Source organism: Schistocerca gregaria, chromosome 5 (genome assembly GCF_023897955.1).
Source record: "Schistocerca gregaria isolate iqSchGreg1 chromosome 5, iqSchGreg1.2, whole genome shotgun sequence".
NCBI lineage: Eukaryota > Metazoa > Arthropoda > Insecta > Orthoptera > Acrididae > Schistocerca > Schistocerca gregaria.
In genome coordinates, this window is record NC_064924.1 from 154,679,991 (window position 1) to 154,693,404 (window position 13,414).

Here is a 13,414-nt window from a genome sequence, read left to right on the forward strand (position 1 = left end):
GTAAGGTGAGTGAGTTAAAGGGCAGTAACAGGAAAACGTGGTATGAAAGCCATAAAACCTATACTACGGAACAGTGGAAGAGTGTTATCTAGTCTAACTTAAGGACATCACACACATCCATGCCCGAGGCAGGATTCGAACGTGTGACCGCAGCAGTTCTTCAAACTGTTTTCAACTTGCGGCCAAGTTCACATCCCAAGAGAGAAACATGGCAGCGATTCAGCAAGTATTTGGGCAGCCGTATCGTCGTATACTGTGGGTCCCTTGATTGCACCACAAGGTCGCGTTACTGCAAACGATTATGCGTCTATTTAGGTTGATCAGCTACATCTGTTGGTACAATGCTGGTTCCCAAATGGTGGTGCTGTGTTCCAAGACGACAGAGCCCGTGTTCACACAGATCGCATCGTCCAGGACTGGTTTTGTGAGCACGAGGATGAAATTTCGCATCCCCCCCCCCCCCCCACCTTGGCCGCCGCAGTCAGCAGATCTCAATATTATTGAGCCTTTGTGGTCAACTTTACGATCGCTATCCATTTTCATCTCGGAACATGTCATGATTTTTCAAAAAAAATTAGAATAGAAAATCCTTTGGAAGCCATGAAGGACCTGTATTTATCCATTCCGAGACGAGTTGGAGCTGTTTCGAACGAACGTTAACACTTTTCCTGCACCGTATTACGCATGGTGATTTTTATATGTTTTTGTTTTTTCCATATTTTTGTCCACCCCCTATAACAAGCATGGAGGAAGTAAGCAAAATAGTTTCTCCCCTAAATATTCTAGTATTTACTTAAAAAAAAAGTAATGTCTGCAGTGTAAGACCACGGACGGGCTATTGAGCTGACTGCGGGTAGAGCGCAGCCTTTCCTCGCCACGGCTTTAAGAGGGGGAGGGTGTCGGCCGCTTTTTACGCACGGGAAAGGTCTCATTTACTCTTTCGATAGCAGACCGAATGGATCGATAGTAGACCGAATGGACTTGGGGCCGTCTTGGAACGGGGAAACATTAACGTTCCTTCTTGGTATCGAACCCGATATAGAAGTTGTCATTACTGAATGGAAGTTCAGAGCATGAACTGGACTTAAGTGAAAGAATGCTCTTTAATACAGCAGTGCTTGTTGATGTTGAAGCGATTATCAGCCAATAGAGGTGGCACTGAGACGGTCTGTAACCGATTTCAGAGTGTGTTGCTTTCCAACTGCGATGCGCCGCTCGCCGCTAGGTGGCGGCTTTGGAACTCACAAGCTTTAAGGAGGAAAAGACAGACCTGAAACTGGAAATTTCTGGCACGGGCTGCGGAATGTGACGGTTGACGCACAGAGATTTGCTGTGCTCCGCTTGAACTTCAGTTTACGGTAGGCACTAGTTGATGTGATACCGAGGTGTACTTTAGTAGTTGTGGTAGACAGCAGTGGAGATCCAGTAGTGTCTAAACATGAATATCCAATGACAGTTGCCCGCATCTCGTGGTCGTGCAGTAGCGTTCTCGCTTCCCACGCCCGGGTTCTCGGGTTCGATTCCCGGCGGGGTCAGGGATTTTCTGTGCCTCGTGATGGCTGGGTGGTTTGTGATGTCCTTAGGTTAGTTAGGTTTAAGTAGTTCTACGTCCTAGGGGACTGATGACCATAGATGTTAAGTCCCATAGTGCTCAGAGCCATTTGAACCAGTGACAGTTGGAAATGTGGTACCTGGCAACTGCATCAGTGGAAGAGTACCTCCTCAGCGTCAGGTGTTACCAGATCGCGCTGCACAGGCTACCACAGCGATAAAGCACCTGGTATGACGGAAGCTCCACGTCGCAGTGAGTTGAGCCGCATTAAGCGGCGGCATTGAGCGGCTCGCAAAAGCGGTATACGGTGAATGCTAGGAGCCTTTACACAGAGGTGAGAAAAGTCGTGAAATGCCTACCAATAACGTGGCGAAACTCCTTTTTCCCAGATAGTGTAGCAACTCGGCATGGGCTCAACAAGTCGCTGGAAGTCCCCTGCAGAAATACTGGGCCACACTGCCTCTACAGCCGTCCATAACAACGGAAGTGTTACAGGTGCTGGGTGTCCCATAAGTGTTCGATGAGACGCATGTCGGCGATCCGGCTGGCCAGTTCACTCGCTCGAACTGTCCAGTACGTTCTTCAGACCAGTCGCGAATAAATGTGTCCCGGTGACATGGCACATTGTTTGGGAACATGAAGCCCAAGAATGGCTGCAAATGGTCTCCAAGTAGCCGAATATAACCATTTCCAGTCAATTATCCGTTCAGTTGGACAAGAAAATCCAGTCCATTCCATGTAAACACCACCGAGAGCATTGTGGAGCCACAACCAGATTGCACAGCGCCTTGTTCAAAACTTGGCTGTATGGCCTCGTGGGGTATGCGGCACACATGAACTCTGCCATCAGCTCTTACCAAATGAAATCGGGACTCGTGTGACCAGGCCAGTGTTTTCCAGTCGTATAGGATGCAACCGATATGGTCACGAAATTAGAATTATATATTAATACCCTCAGCTGCTGACGGACGTTGTTATATGTCAACGAGGACAGATGAAAATGTGTGCCCCGACCGGGAGTCGAACCCGGGACCTCCTTCTTACATGACAGAAGCTCTAATCCAACTGAGCCACCGAGGGCGCAGACGATACTGCGACTGCAGGAGCTATATCGCGCACGCCTCCTTCGAGACTCACATTCTCACCTCATATGTCCACACACTACATTCGTAGTGTCCCTACCCAACACACTCATTACTAGTGGAAGACATTCTTACCAAGTCCCGTAAGAGTTCGGGTAATATGTGTGCCTCCGCAGGGAAGAAGAATGTCATGGCCAGTATTGCCAGAACTACACTCCTGGAAATGGAAAAAAGAACACATTGACACCGATGTGTCAGACCCACCATACTTGCTCCGGACACTGCCAGAGGGCTGTACAAGCAATGATCACACGCACGGCACAGCGGACACACCAGTAACCGCGGTGTTGGCCGTCGAATGGCGCTAGCTGCGCAGCATTTGTGCACCGCCGCCGTCAGTGTCAGCCAGTTTGCCGTGGCATACGGAGCTCCATCGCAGTCTTTAACACTGGTAGCATGCCGCGACAGCGTGGACGTGAACCGTATGTGCAGTTGACGGACTTTGAGCGAGGGCGTATAGTGGGCATGCGGGAGGCCGGGTGGACGTACCGCCGAATTGCTCCACACGTGGGGCGTGAGGTCACCACAGTACATCGATGTTGTCGCCAGTGGTCGGCGGAAGGTGCACGTGCCCGACGACCTGGGACCGGACCGCAGCGACGCACGGATGCACGCCAAGACCGTAGGATCCTACGTAGTGCCGTAGGGGACCGCACCGCCACTTCCCAGCAAATTAGGGACACTGTTGCTCCCGGGGTATCGGCGAGGACCATTCGCAACCGTCTCCATGAAGCTGGGCTACGGTCCCGCACACCGTTAGGCCGTCTTCCGCTCACGCCCCAACATCGTGCAGCCCGCCTCTAGTGGTGTCGCGACAGGCGTGAATGGAGGGACGAATGGAGACGTGTCGTCTTCAGCGATGAGAGTCGCTTCTGCCTTGGTGCCAATGATGGTCGTATGCGTGTTTGGCACCGTGCAGGTGAGCGCCACAATCAGGAGTGCATACGACCGAGGCACACAGGGCGAACACCCGGCATCATGGTGTGGGGAGCGATCACCTACACTGGCCGTACACCTCTGGTGATCGTCGAGGGGACACTGAATAGTGCACGGTACATCCAAACCGTCATCGAACCCATCGTTCTACCATTCCTAGACCGGCAAGGGAACTTGCTGTTCCAACAGGACAATGCACGTCCGCATGTATCCTGTGCCACCCAACGTGCTCTAGAAGGTGTAAGTCAACTACTCTGGCCAGCAAGATCTCCGGATCTGTCCCCCATTGAGCATGTTTGGGACTGGATGAAGCGTCGTCTCACGCGGTCTGCACGTCCAGCACGAACGCTGGTCCAACTGAGGCGCCAGGTGGAAATGGCATGGCAAGCCGTTCCACAGGACTACATCCAGCATCTCTACGATCGTCTCCATGGGAGAATAGCAGCCCGCATTGCTGCGAAAGGTGGATATACACTGTACTAGTGCCGACATTGTGCATGCTCTGTTGCCTGTGTCTATGTGCCTGTGGTTTTGTCAGTGTGATCATGTGATGTATCTGACCTTAGGAATGTGTCAATAAAGTTTCCCCTTCCTGGGACAATGAATTGATGGTGTTCTTATTTCAATTTCCAGGAGTGTATATACCTATGTGGATATGGTCACAAGCCCCGGGGGGGGGGGGGAGGGGGCGGTGCTGGCGATGTCGTCCTGTTAGCAAAGGCACTCGCGTCGGTCGTCTGCTGCCACAGACCATTACCGCCAGATTTCGTTGCACTGTCGTCCGTCCCACATTGATTCTGCAGTTATTTCTTTCACGCAGTGTTGACCACTCGGCGCACACGCAGCTGCTCCCGGTCGTGGACTGACGGCCGTCAGCCACTGAGTTTCCCGTGGTGAGAGGTCCTGCGTGAAATCTGGTCTTGCTGGCACACTCTTGACGCTATGGATCTCGGAATATTAAATTTCCTAACGATTTCCGAATTGGTATTTCCTCGCGTCTAGCTCCAACTACCACTGAGCGTTCAAAATTGTTAATTCCTGACGTGCGGCCACAAATACCTCAGTAACCTTTTCACGTGACTTTACCTGAGTACAAATGAGAGGTCCGCCATTAAATTTGCTCTTTTGTTTCTTGTGTACGCGACACTGTTACATCTGTATATGAGCTTATCGCTATCCTTTGATTTTGTCACCTCCGAGCTGTTAGTGTCACATCGGAAGGAGTTGTGCTGATGGAAAGTTATTCTATGAAGGTGAGCAATGATGAATTCAGCTCTTCCATGATGAGGCTGAGCATCTGAAAGTCTATAAAACTTGGTTCATTGCCCGTTCTTTGTTTTAGTGGGTTTTGCTCTGTGCCCATTAGCATTGACTTCTATTAGTTGTATGTAAATTTTAAATGTTATCCTTACCGGCCAATGTGCTAACTGAATTTGAAAGACGGGGATTTTGTTATTATGTGTTATGTTACATTTGGTTTTAAAGCTGTCTCTTAGTGACTTAAATTTTAGTAAGCTATCTTAAGCGGTGCTGAGCTTATTGACAGAAACCCGTAGATAACTATTTATCGGTCCATTAGCTTACGGCAGTAACCATTCGCAAGTTGTTTTGCTACTAGTTGGCTACTGCTAGTTTCAATTGTTACTAGCAAATTAACTGCTGAGTAGTTATTATTGCACTACGAGCTGTCGCCGTGTATGTTTTATTTAAAGTTGGTTGTAAGCTTCGTTGTTCGCAGCTCGTGGTCTCGAGGTCGCGTTCTCGCTTCCCGAGCACGCGGTCCCGGGTTCGATTCCATGCGGGGTCAGGGAATTTAACCTACCTCGAGATGACTGGGTGTTGTGTCGTCTTCATCACCATCATTCATCCCCATTACGGTCGGAGGAAGGCAATGGCAAACCACCTCCACTAGGACCTTGCCTAGTACAGCGGTGCGGGTCTCCCGCATCGTCCCCTACGCTCTGCCAAGGAGTGTGGGACTTCATCAACATCAAAGTTTCCTTAATAATAACCATTACAATTCTTTATTATACCTTCTTAGCTCGGGTCGGGTTGTGGGGTTTTACGTTAATTATATTTTTTTGTTCTGTGCATGTTCGTTTCTTGTTTTAGAAGCTGCCTGTACCAAATGTAACCAGACTGTTTGTGATACTACAGGCGGCCGCTGTCGGCTTAGTACGGGGTCAGGGACTGCGTTGTGCCCGTTTGAAACAGATGTTTTTCAGTTTCAGGTATTTAATTAATGTAAATTTTTGTAATAAAGTGTTGTGAATTTAAAATTCAGTCACCTCTTGGTTATGATTCTAATACTACCGAGTTTGTACGTAAATTTATCCTTGCTCTTGCGTTTATGACTGTCGTCTGGCTGTATTTCCGTTGTCTCAAGTTCAGATTTAAATTAATGGAGACACACAGCTTGGTCTCAAGGAAGAAATCTTACATTTTATAGTTCTTCTTCGCTGATGACACGGGAGGGAAAGGGAGAGGGGACAGTTCAACTCTCAGAGATCTGTCCATTACGTTAAACAGATCTTCTGGAGGGGAGCAAGAGGCTACAGGAAAATGTCTGCGCAAAAGCGCAAGAATATGGCGTGTAGAGGCAAATTTCAGTCCGAACAAAAATAACGGTAGATTATAGAACTACTGAAAATGTGTCTCCAATGATCTTGATATAAATCACAAACTGCATAAATACCAACTCATATGTGAATCGCAAGAACGTTAACTAGGAAAACCTGAAATGAAACAAGACTGAAATTTTATAATGTAATGCATGGTGCAAGTTTTGCTTTACAGTTCAGAGACCCCTCACATGATTTCTAAATATCTAATTAAGATACAGGATCAGATATGAGGTTCCTGAAATAGATGGATAGCTTCGTGGGAAGGAATGGGTTTAAAAGCCACTATGTGTGGAGATAACTGAACATTTTTGAAACAGATGGTAGAAAAAACGAACATAAATACAGACGGCTCTCGCTCCTGAATGAAGCATAACAAAAGAATTTTTACCATACAGGCCGAATGGTAAAACAGACATTGTGAGACAAATTAACCGTTGGAAACAGCTTCCTGTTACCGAAAAAAATGGCTCGCCTACTCCTTGAAATAAAGAGAAGAAGATAATAGTTTATATAACGATTTGAAAGGAAACGGGCGCAAAATCACACATTATTTGCCAAATCAGTAGTCAGCAACACAGGCCAAATCTGTAGATAAGGAGGCCATGGTACCATACTATCAGGCAAACAAGCTGTCGGATTGGGACTTAATTTTAAAACATTCAACTTAAAAGAGAACGTGTTGGCATACGAGTCCTCCTCTCGCGACCCATTGTTGAGCGTTGTTCATTTGTCTAGAAGCTTTCCAACTGCCCACAAATAGAAAAAGGGACAGAGTGGTTTGTTAGCAGATGGCTATTATTTTACTGTGGTCTTGCCGTAATGGTAACACCGGTTCCCGTCAGTTCACCGATGTTAAGCGCTGTCGGGCTGGGCTAGCACTTTGACGGGTGACCATCCGGTCTGCCGAGTACTCCTTGTGAGGCGAACTGAGGAGCTACTTGATAGAGAAGTAGGGGCCCCGGTTTCGTAAACTGACATAACCCCTGGAGAGCGGCGTACTGATCACGTACTCCTCCACATCCGCATCCAGTGACGCATACGGGCTTAGGATGAAACGGCGGCTGGTCGGTATCGTTGGGCCTTCATGGCCTATTCGGGCTTAGTTTTGTTCAGTTTTGTTTCAACATCACCAAAGTATGAAAGAAGTGGCCGAAAATCCCGGTGTCAGAGCAGAAACTTTGTGTGCTATAAGAAAAGGATTATTTCTAAATTTCTGATAGCTCATAGTTATAGAGGAACAGGAAACATGTCACAATCTTCTGTAGAGTGCTTCATCAATAAAGCGGTAAAATAGAGAAATTCAAAGCGTTGAGACAGTCACTGCCACCAGAGGTGAAGCATGATTGGAAAACGACAGGACAAAACATACAATATTACACTGCCAATCCGCACAACACAGTTCAACATACGGCAGCAGGCACACTATATAGAACTCAGGGTTAATGTTGTATTCTGTATCGCCAACTGACGTCCTATTACACTGAATCCTACGTAAGAGGCTATGAGCCATGTTACTGGTAATAACCGTGTTAGGATTTCGCGCGGTGCTAGTTGTTCGGTACGTCTTTGGCGAGTGGTTTTCAGTATTTCAATGAGTAGTGATTTAGGTACTGGGAAGTTATTTTTGACTGTCTAATACGTGTTATTGTGAATTGTTGTGATCTGCTCTAATTAATAAGTGAGATGATCGTGGATATATATTATGTTAAAACCCTCTAATAATGAATAAGTAAACAGTTCTACATCTCCTTGTGGAAATGCCTTCGTACTATTTACAGAAAACTTGTTTAGATTGGACAATAATGTATTGACTTATGGTTTCTGGTGAGACTGAATAGCGACTCACAACCAGTTGATAAGATGTAGAACTCTGCGTGAAGAACAACTGCTGTTGAGTATTTAGTTTCCTGTCGAGAACTGGAAACGCGGCGTCGGGCATTTCACGTCTACTGCTGGCTAAAGACTGCATCTAGTCTTTTCGTATAAGAATTAGTAATTTGTTGGAAATACAAAATTAAGGTGAGCCACAGGATTTGACATTTTGTGGAAACGGGTGTCATAATAAAGATGTGATAAACAATAAACAAGGCCTACTTTATTTTCATTAACACTAGAATAATAAAGCTTTACACGTGAGGATTTTGGTGCACTGCTTTGTTCGGTAAGTAATTTCCGGTAAGGCTAGAAGAACGACTGTATACAGGCAGTGGAAACGATCTAGGACGCCGTGAGGTAGAATAAATTGTTGTAAAAACTAAAATTCAGACAACTGTTACAAATTGTACCAAAGTTTTTAGAAATTTAAATTTTGGTAATTGCGGAATACGTGAATCTGAAGCTGAAACGTCTGTCGTAGTAAAGAATCCTACGCAGAAAATTGAAGGCCTTTGTGTAAGAAATATTTTTGTAAGGTGGTGCTCCACACCTGCAAGACAGTTGCTGTGAGACATATTTATATAATTACACCGTCAGCTGCTGTCACATAATTTATTAAGTTGCTACAAGTCTCTGTCTACACGGGTATTGGTCAAAAAGCATTTTAAGAATAACATTGTATGATGCTGTTTGACAGTTAGCAACGAAAAGTATGGGATCGTCCGGATAGCGAAAGTACTGGAGCACATGTTATGACACACTGAAACTTGCATATGTAACTTGTTGTTAAGGATAATACAAGCAATACAACCGAAAGCAAACGCTTTAACAAATATTTTGACCCAGTGTCAGAAGATGGTCCACGTAACAGAAACTAGAAGTAACTTCTGCAACGTTTTTGACAGCAGTTGATGCTATAGCTATATAAACACGTGTTTGATGAATCGCTTATATCACATCGATAGCTGGAAGATAAATATGTTAAATGTTCGTCTTCAGGGAAGTCATTTTGGTGCTTAGGCTATTTTTATTTTGAAATAAGCACATTATTTCGTGATTTAGCTATCAGCTAAATTCTAAAGGTACCTCTGTTACTTGCGCCACAGCAAGAAACTGTAACGTTATAGCAACTTACATACTTCACATCTGCTAGTAGGAAGGAACAAGTGATGGCGTTCTAAATAGAGTTTTCTTACAACCGTGGTAGTTAAGGGCGCACGTACTCCACGTCAGATATCGATTTTATTTCACTTGATTTTTTTACTCCCATTTGATCCATAGGACGAAATATGAATTTCAGTAACATCTGTGAGCATAACTAAATTGCATAGCAGAAACTGTTAAGTATGTCATCAGAAGTTGCTTCCTTTACACATATGTGTGGAGTATAAAAAACTGTAGGATACATCTTGTGTTCCGTGATTGAGGTAACAGAGGTGGTACTATCTGAATAGATACGTCAGAGCCAAGATCGGCTTTAGAAGTTTATTTCGAATTAATGAACAGCTTCAACTGTGCTTTACTGTCATCTTTGGATTTCACCTTTTTCAATATTTCGTCACATACTTTGACAATGCTGAAAATTTAAACAGTTTAGTGATGCAAGCTTTACAGGGTGTAGATCACAACCAATCAGTATCTCATTAATAAAAACATTATTTACAATCATGTTGCCATGCAGCTTTCGAAGATTACGTGCGACGAGACACACATGCCCGTCTTTCACATACTCTCTCGGGCATGTGTGTGGTCGCACGTAATCGGCGAAAGCTGAGTGCCAACATTATTGTAAACAGTGTTTTTATTAATGATAGCCGGCCGGTAAGGCCGTGAGGTTCTAGGCGCTTCTTTCTGGAACCGCGCCACCGATACGGTCGCAGGTTCGAATCCTGCCTGGGGCATGGATTGGTGTGATGTCCATAGGTTAGTTAGGTTTAAGTAGTTCTAAGTTCTAGAGGCCTGTGACCTCAGATGTTAAGTCCCATACTGCTCAGAGCCATTTCAACCATGTTAGTAATGACATGCTGACTCGTTGTGATCGACTGCTGATAGAGTTTCCATCTCCATATTATTTAAATTTTCAATATTGTCAAAATATATAGCATGATTTTGAAAAAGATAAGATACGACGATACAGCTAAGTTCTGCTGATCTGTTCATCAATTCAAAATCAATATTGGAATGCGATCGTGGCTCTCAAGTATTTCTTCAAATACTGCACTCTGCATATTGGCCCCTGTTCAGAATGTTTGTATCTTGACAATGCCCAGTGGGAAATTGCTAAGTCATGAAATGAAGTGATTATTGAAACATTTAGAAAACGCTGCGCAGGAAATGTCTTCGACCGTGATTACACAGCGGCTGTGGACCAGTTAATCCATGGTAGACAATGAAAACCTCGTAACTTCATCTGTCAGTGAAAACCTAGTAATTCCAGTTACCAGTAATTCCGTCATGAAAGACAGAGTTGAAACTGCAGGGCCTGTACTACACAGTTACAGAAGTAGGAAAATTATCTTTATTACTTTAGATACTTTTTAAGAATCCATTTTTGCTTGTGTGAAATTTAGCAAAATTGAATTTCGAGGTTTTCATTGCCTACCTTCGTTGTCCATATTATGTTGACGTGGAAAGTTTATTGTCATAAACCTTCGAAGAGTAGCTACTTGGAGCCGAGAACGGCAACCGTCAGACGGAGAATAACCGCGGGGTGGATTTGTTTCTTATCCAGTCCGTCGCCGTAACACATTGTTATCGCTCGCCGGTGAGGACGCCGTGTGGCTGGCGGCAGGTTACCTCGTGGAGCAGGCGATGCCGGAGGGCCCCGGTGCCGGTGCGGGCCGTGTCGCCCCATGAGGCGGCGGCGTGGGCGGCGGTGGGCGGCGTGTCTGCGGCGCGGGCCAGCCTGTGCTGAGTGGGGGGCGAGGTGTGCACGCGCCGCTGCGAGCGGGCCAACTGCAGCCGGAGGCGCCGCCGCCGACGCCGACGCCGCCGTCGCGGACGCCGCCGCTCGGGACGCTGGCCGGCGGGAGCGCGCGTGCGCCGTGGCGGTCGCCGTGACGTAGCCGCCGCTGCGGCCCACTCGCCTTCCTCTGGATCGCCCACTTGTCCAGAGGCCCGTCCCCTCAACCCACAAATACACTACTGGCCATTGAAATTGCTACACCAAAAAGAAACGCACATGATAAACGGGTATTCATTGGCCAAATATATTATACTAGAACTCACATGTGATTACATTTTCATGCAATTTTGGTACATAGATCCTGATAAATTAGTATCCAGAACAAACACCTCTGGCCGTAATAACGGGCTTGATACGCCTGGGCATTGAGTAAAACAAAGCTTCGATGGCGTGTACAGATACAGCTGCCCATGCAGCTTCAACACGATACCACAGTCCATCAAGAGCAGTGACTGGCCTCTTGTGACGAGCCAGTTGCTCGGCCACCATTGACGAGACGTTTTCAATTGGTGTGATATCTGGAGAATGTGCTGGCCATGACAGCACTCGAACGTTTTCTGTATCCAGAAAGACCCGTACAGGACCTGCAAAATGCCGTCGTGCTGCAATGCAATGTAGGCTTTCGCAGGGATCGAATGAAGGTTAGAGCCACGGGTCGTAACACATCTGAAATGTAACGTACACTGCTCAAAGTGCCGTCAATGCGAACAAAAGGTGACCGGGACGTGTAACCAATGGCACCCCATACCATCACACCGGGTGATACGCCAGTATGGCGATGACGAATACAAGCTTCCAATGTGCGTTCATAGTAATGTCTCCAAACACGGATGCCACCATCATGATGCTGTAAACAGAACCTGGATTCATCCGAAAAAATGACATTTAGCCATTCGTGCACCCACGTTGGTCGTTGAGTACACCATCGCAGCCGCTCCTGTCTGTGATGCAGCGTCAAGGGTAACCGCAGCCAAGGTCTCCGAGTTGACTGTCCATGCTGCTGCAAACGTCGTCGCACTGTTCGTGCAGATGGTTGTTGTCTTGCAAACGTCCCCATCTGTTGACTCAGGGATCGAGACGTGGCTGCACGATCCGTTACAGCCATGCGGATAAGATGCCTGTCATCTCGACTGCTAGTGATACGAGGCCGTTGGGATCCAGCACGGCGTTCCGTATTACCTTTCGGAACCCACCTTTTCCATTTTCTGCTAACAGTCATTGGATCTCGACCAAAGCGAGCAGCAATGTCGCTATAAGATCAACCGCAATCGCGATAAGCTACAATCAGATCTTTATCAAAGTCGGAAACGTGATGCTACGCATTTCTCCTCCTTACACGAGGCAAAACAACAACGTTTCACCAGGCACCGCCTATCAACTGCTGTTTGTGTATGAGAAATCGGTTGGAAACTTTCCTCATGTCAGCACTTTGTAGGTGTCGCCACCGGGGACAACCTTGTGTGAATGCTCTGAAAAGCTAATAATTTGCATATCACAGCATCTTCTTCCTGTCGGCTAAATTTCGCGTCTGTAGCACGTCATCTTTGTGGTGTAGCAATTTTAATGGCCAGTAGCGTAATTCCGCGACCATGACAACAGCATCCTTATCAGCACTAAGGGAAATACCTCACTGACGTAGCAAACCCTCTCTGCCTCTCGTCGGCTTTACCATTTGTTTGAAGTTCCTGTAGTTGATTTCAGTAGTAACTCTGTCCGAGCAGACCTCAGCAGACCTGACGTTACCGGCCGGCCGCCGTGTGATCTTCAGCCGATGGACGTCACTGGATGCGGTTATGGAGAGTCATGTGTTCAGCAGATCTTTCACGGTCGGTGTCACTTTTCGTGACCGGAGCCACTACTTTTTAGTCAAGTAGCTCTTCAATTATCTTTGCAAGGGCTTAGTGCAACCCGATTGCCGACAGCACTCGCCAGACCCGCAGTAATCAGCAAAACGACGGAAATTTTTGGGAATTATATTACGGACTAATGGAACACTTACTGTGGAGAAGAAAAGAACTGATTTTGACATTGGTACGATTATACTCTTTATGAAGAATGGATTACAGGTACTAATTTGATAATTCAACATTCTCGTTTCTTCTGGCATCCAAATCATGCATCTTTTTGCTTTTCATTTTTTTGTTACGATTTATCGATCATTGTGAGAGAAAAGGGGTTAAGAATTAGATTTTGGAATTTTGTTCAACAGAAAATTACACATGCGAAGTTTAATTCCTGCATTGTAATTACATGATTTCAGGGAAAGCTTAAATAATATTGAAGTTTCATTAAACGTTATTAAGTCAAATTATTAATCCCA

At 46.1% G+C, this 13,414-nt stretch overlaps 1 protein-coding gene across 1 annotated transcript in view; it reads right to left on the reverse strand.

The window, feature by feature from the left end:
- The window catches only part of LOC126272947 (lachesin-like), a 384,023-nt gene extending 372,941 nt beyond the window's left edge, over window positions 1-11,082 (reverse strand). The window contains exon 1 of the mRNA XM_049976245.1: window positions 10,926-11,082. The gene's annotated coding sequence lies outside the window, so the exon portion shown is untranslated. The remainder of the gene's footprint in view (window positions 1-10,925) is intronic.
- Between the last annotated feature and the right edge of the window lie 2,332 nt (window positions 11,083-13,414).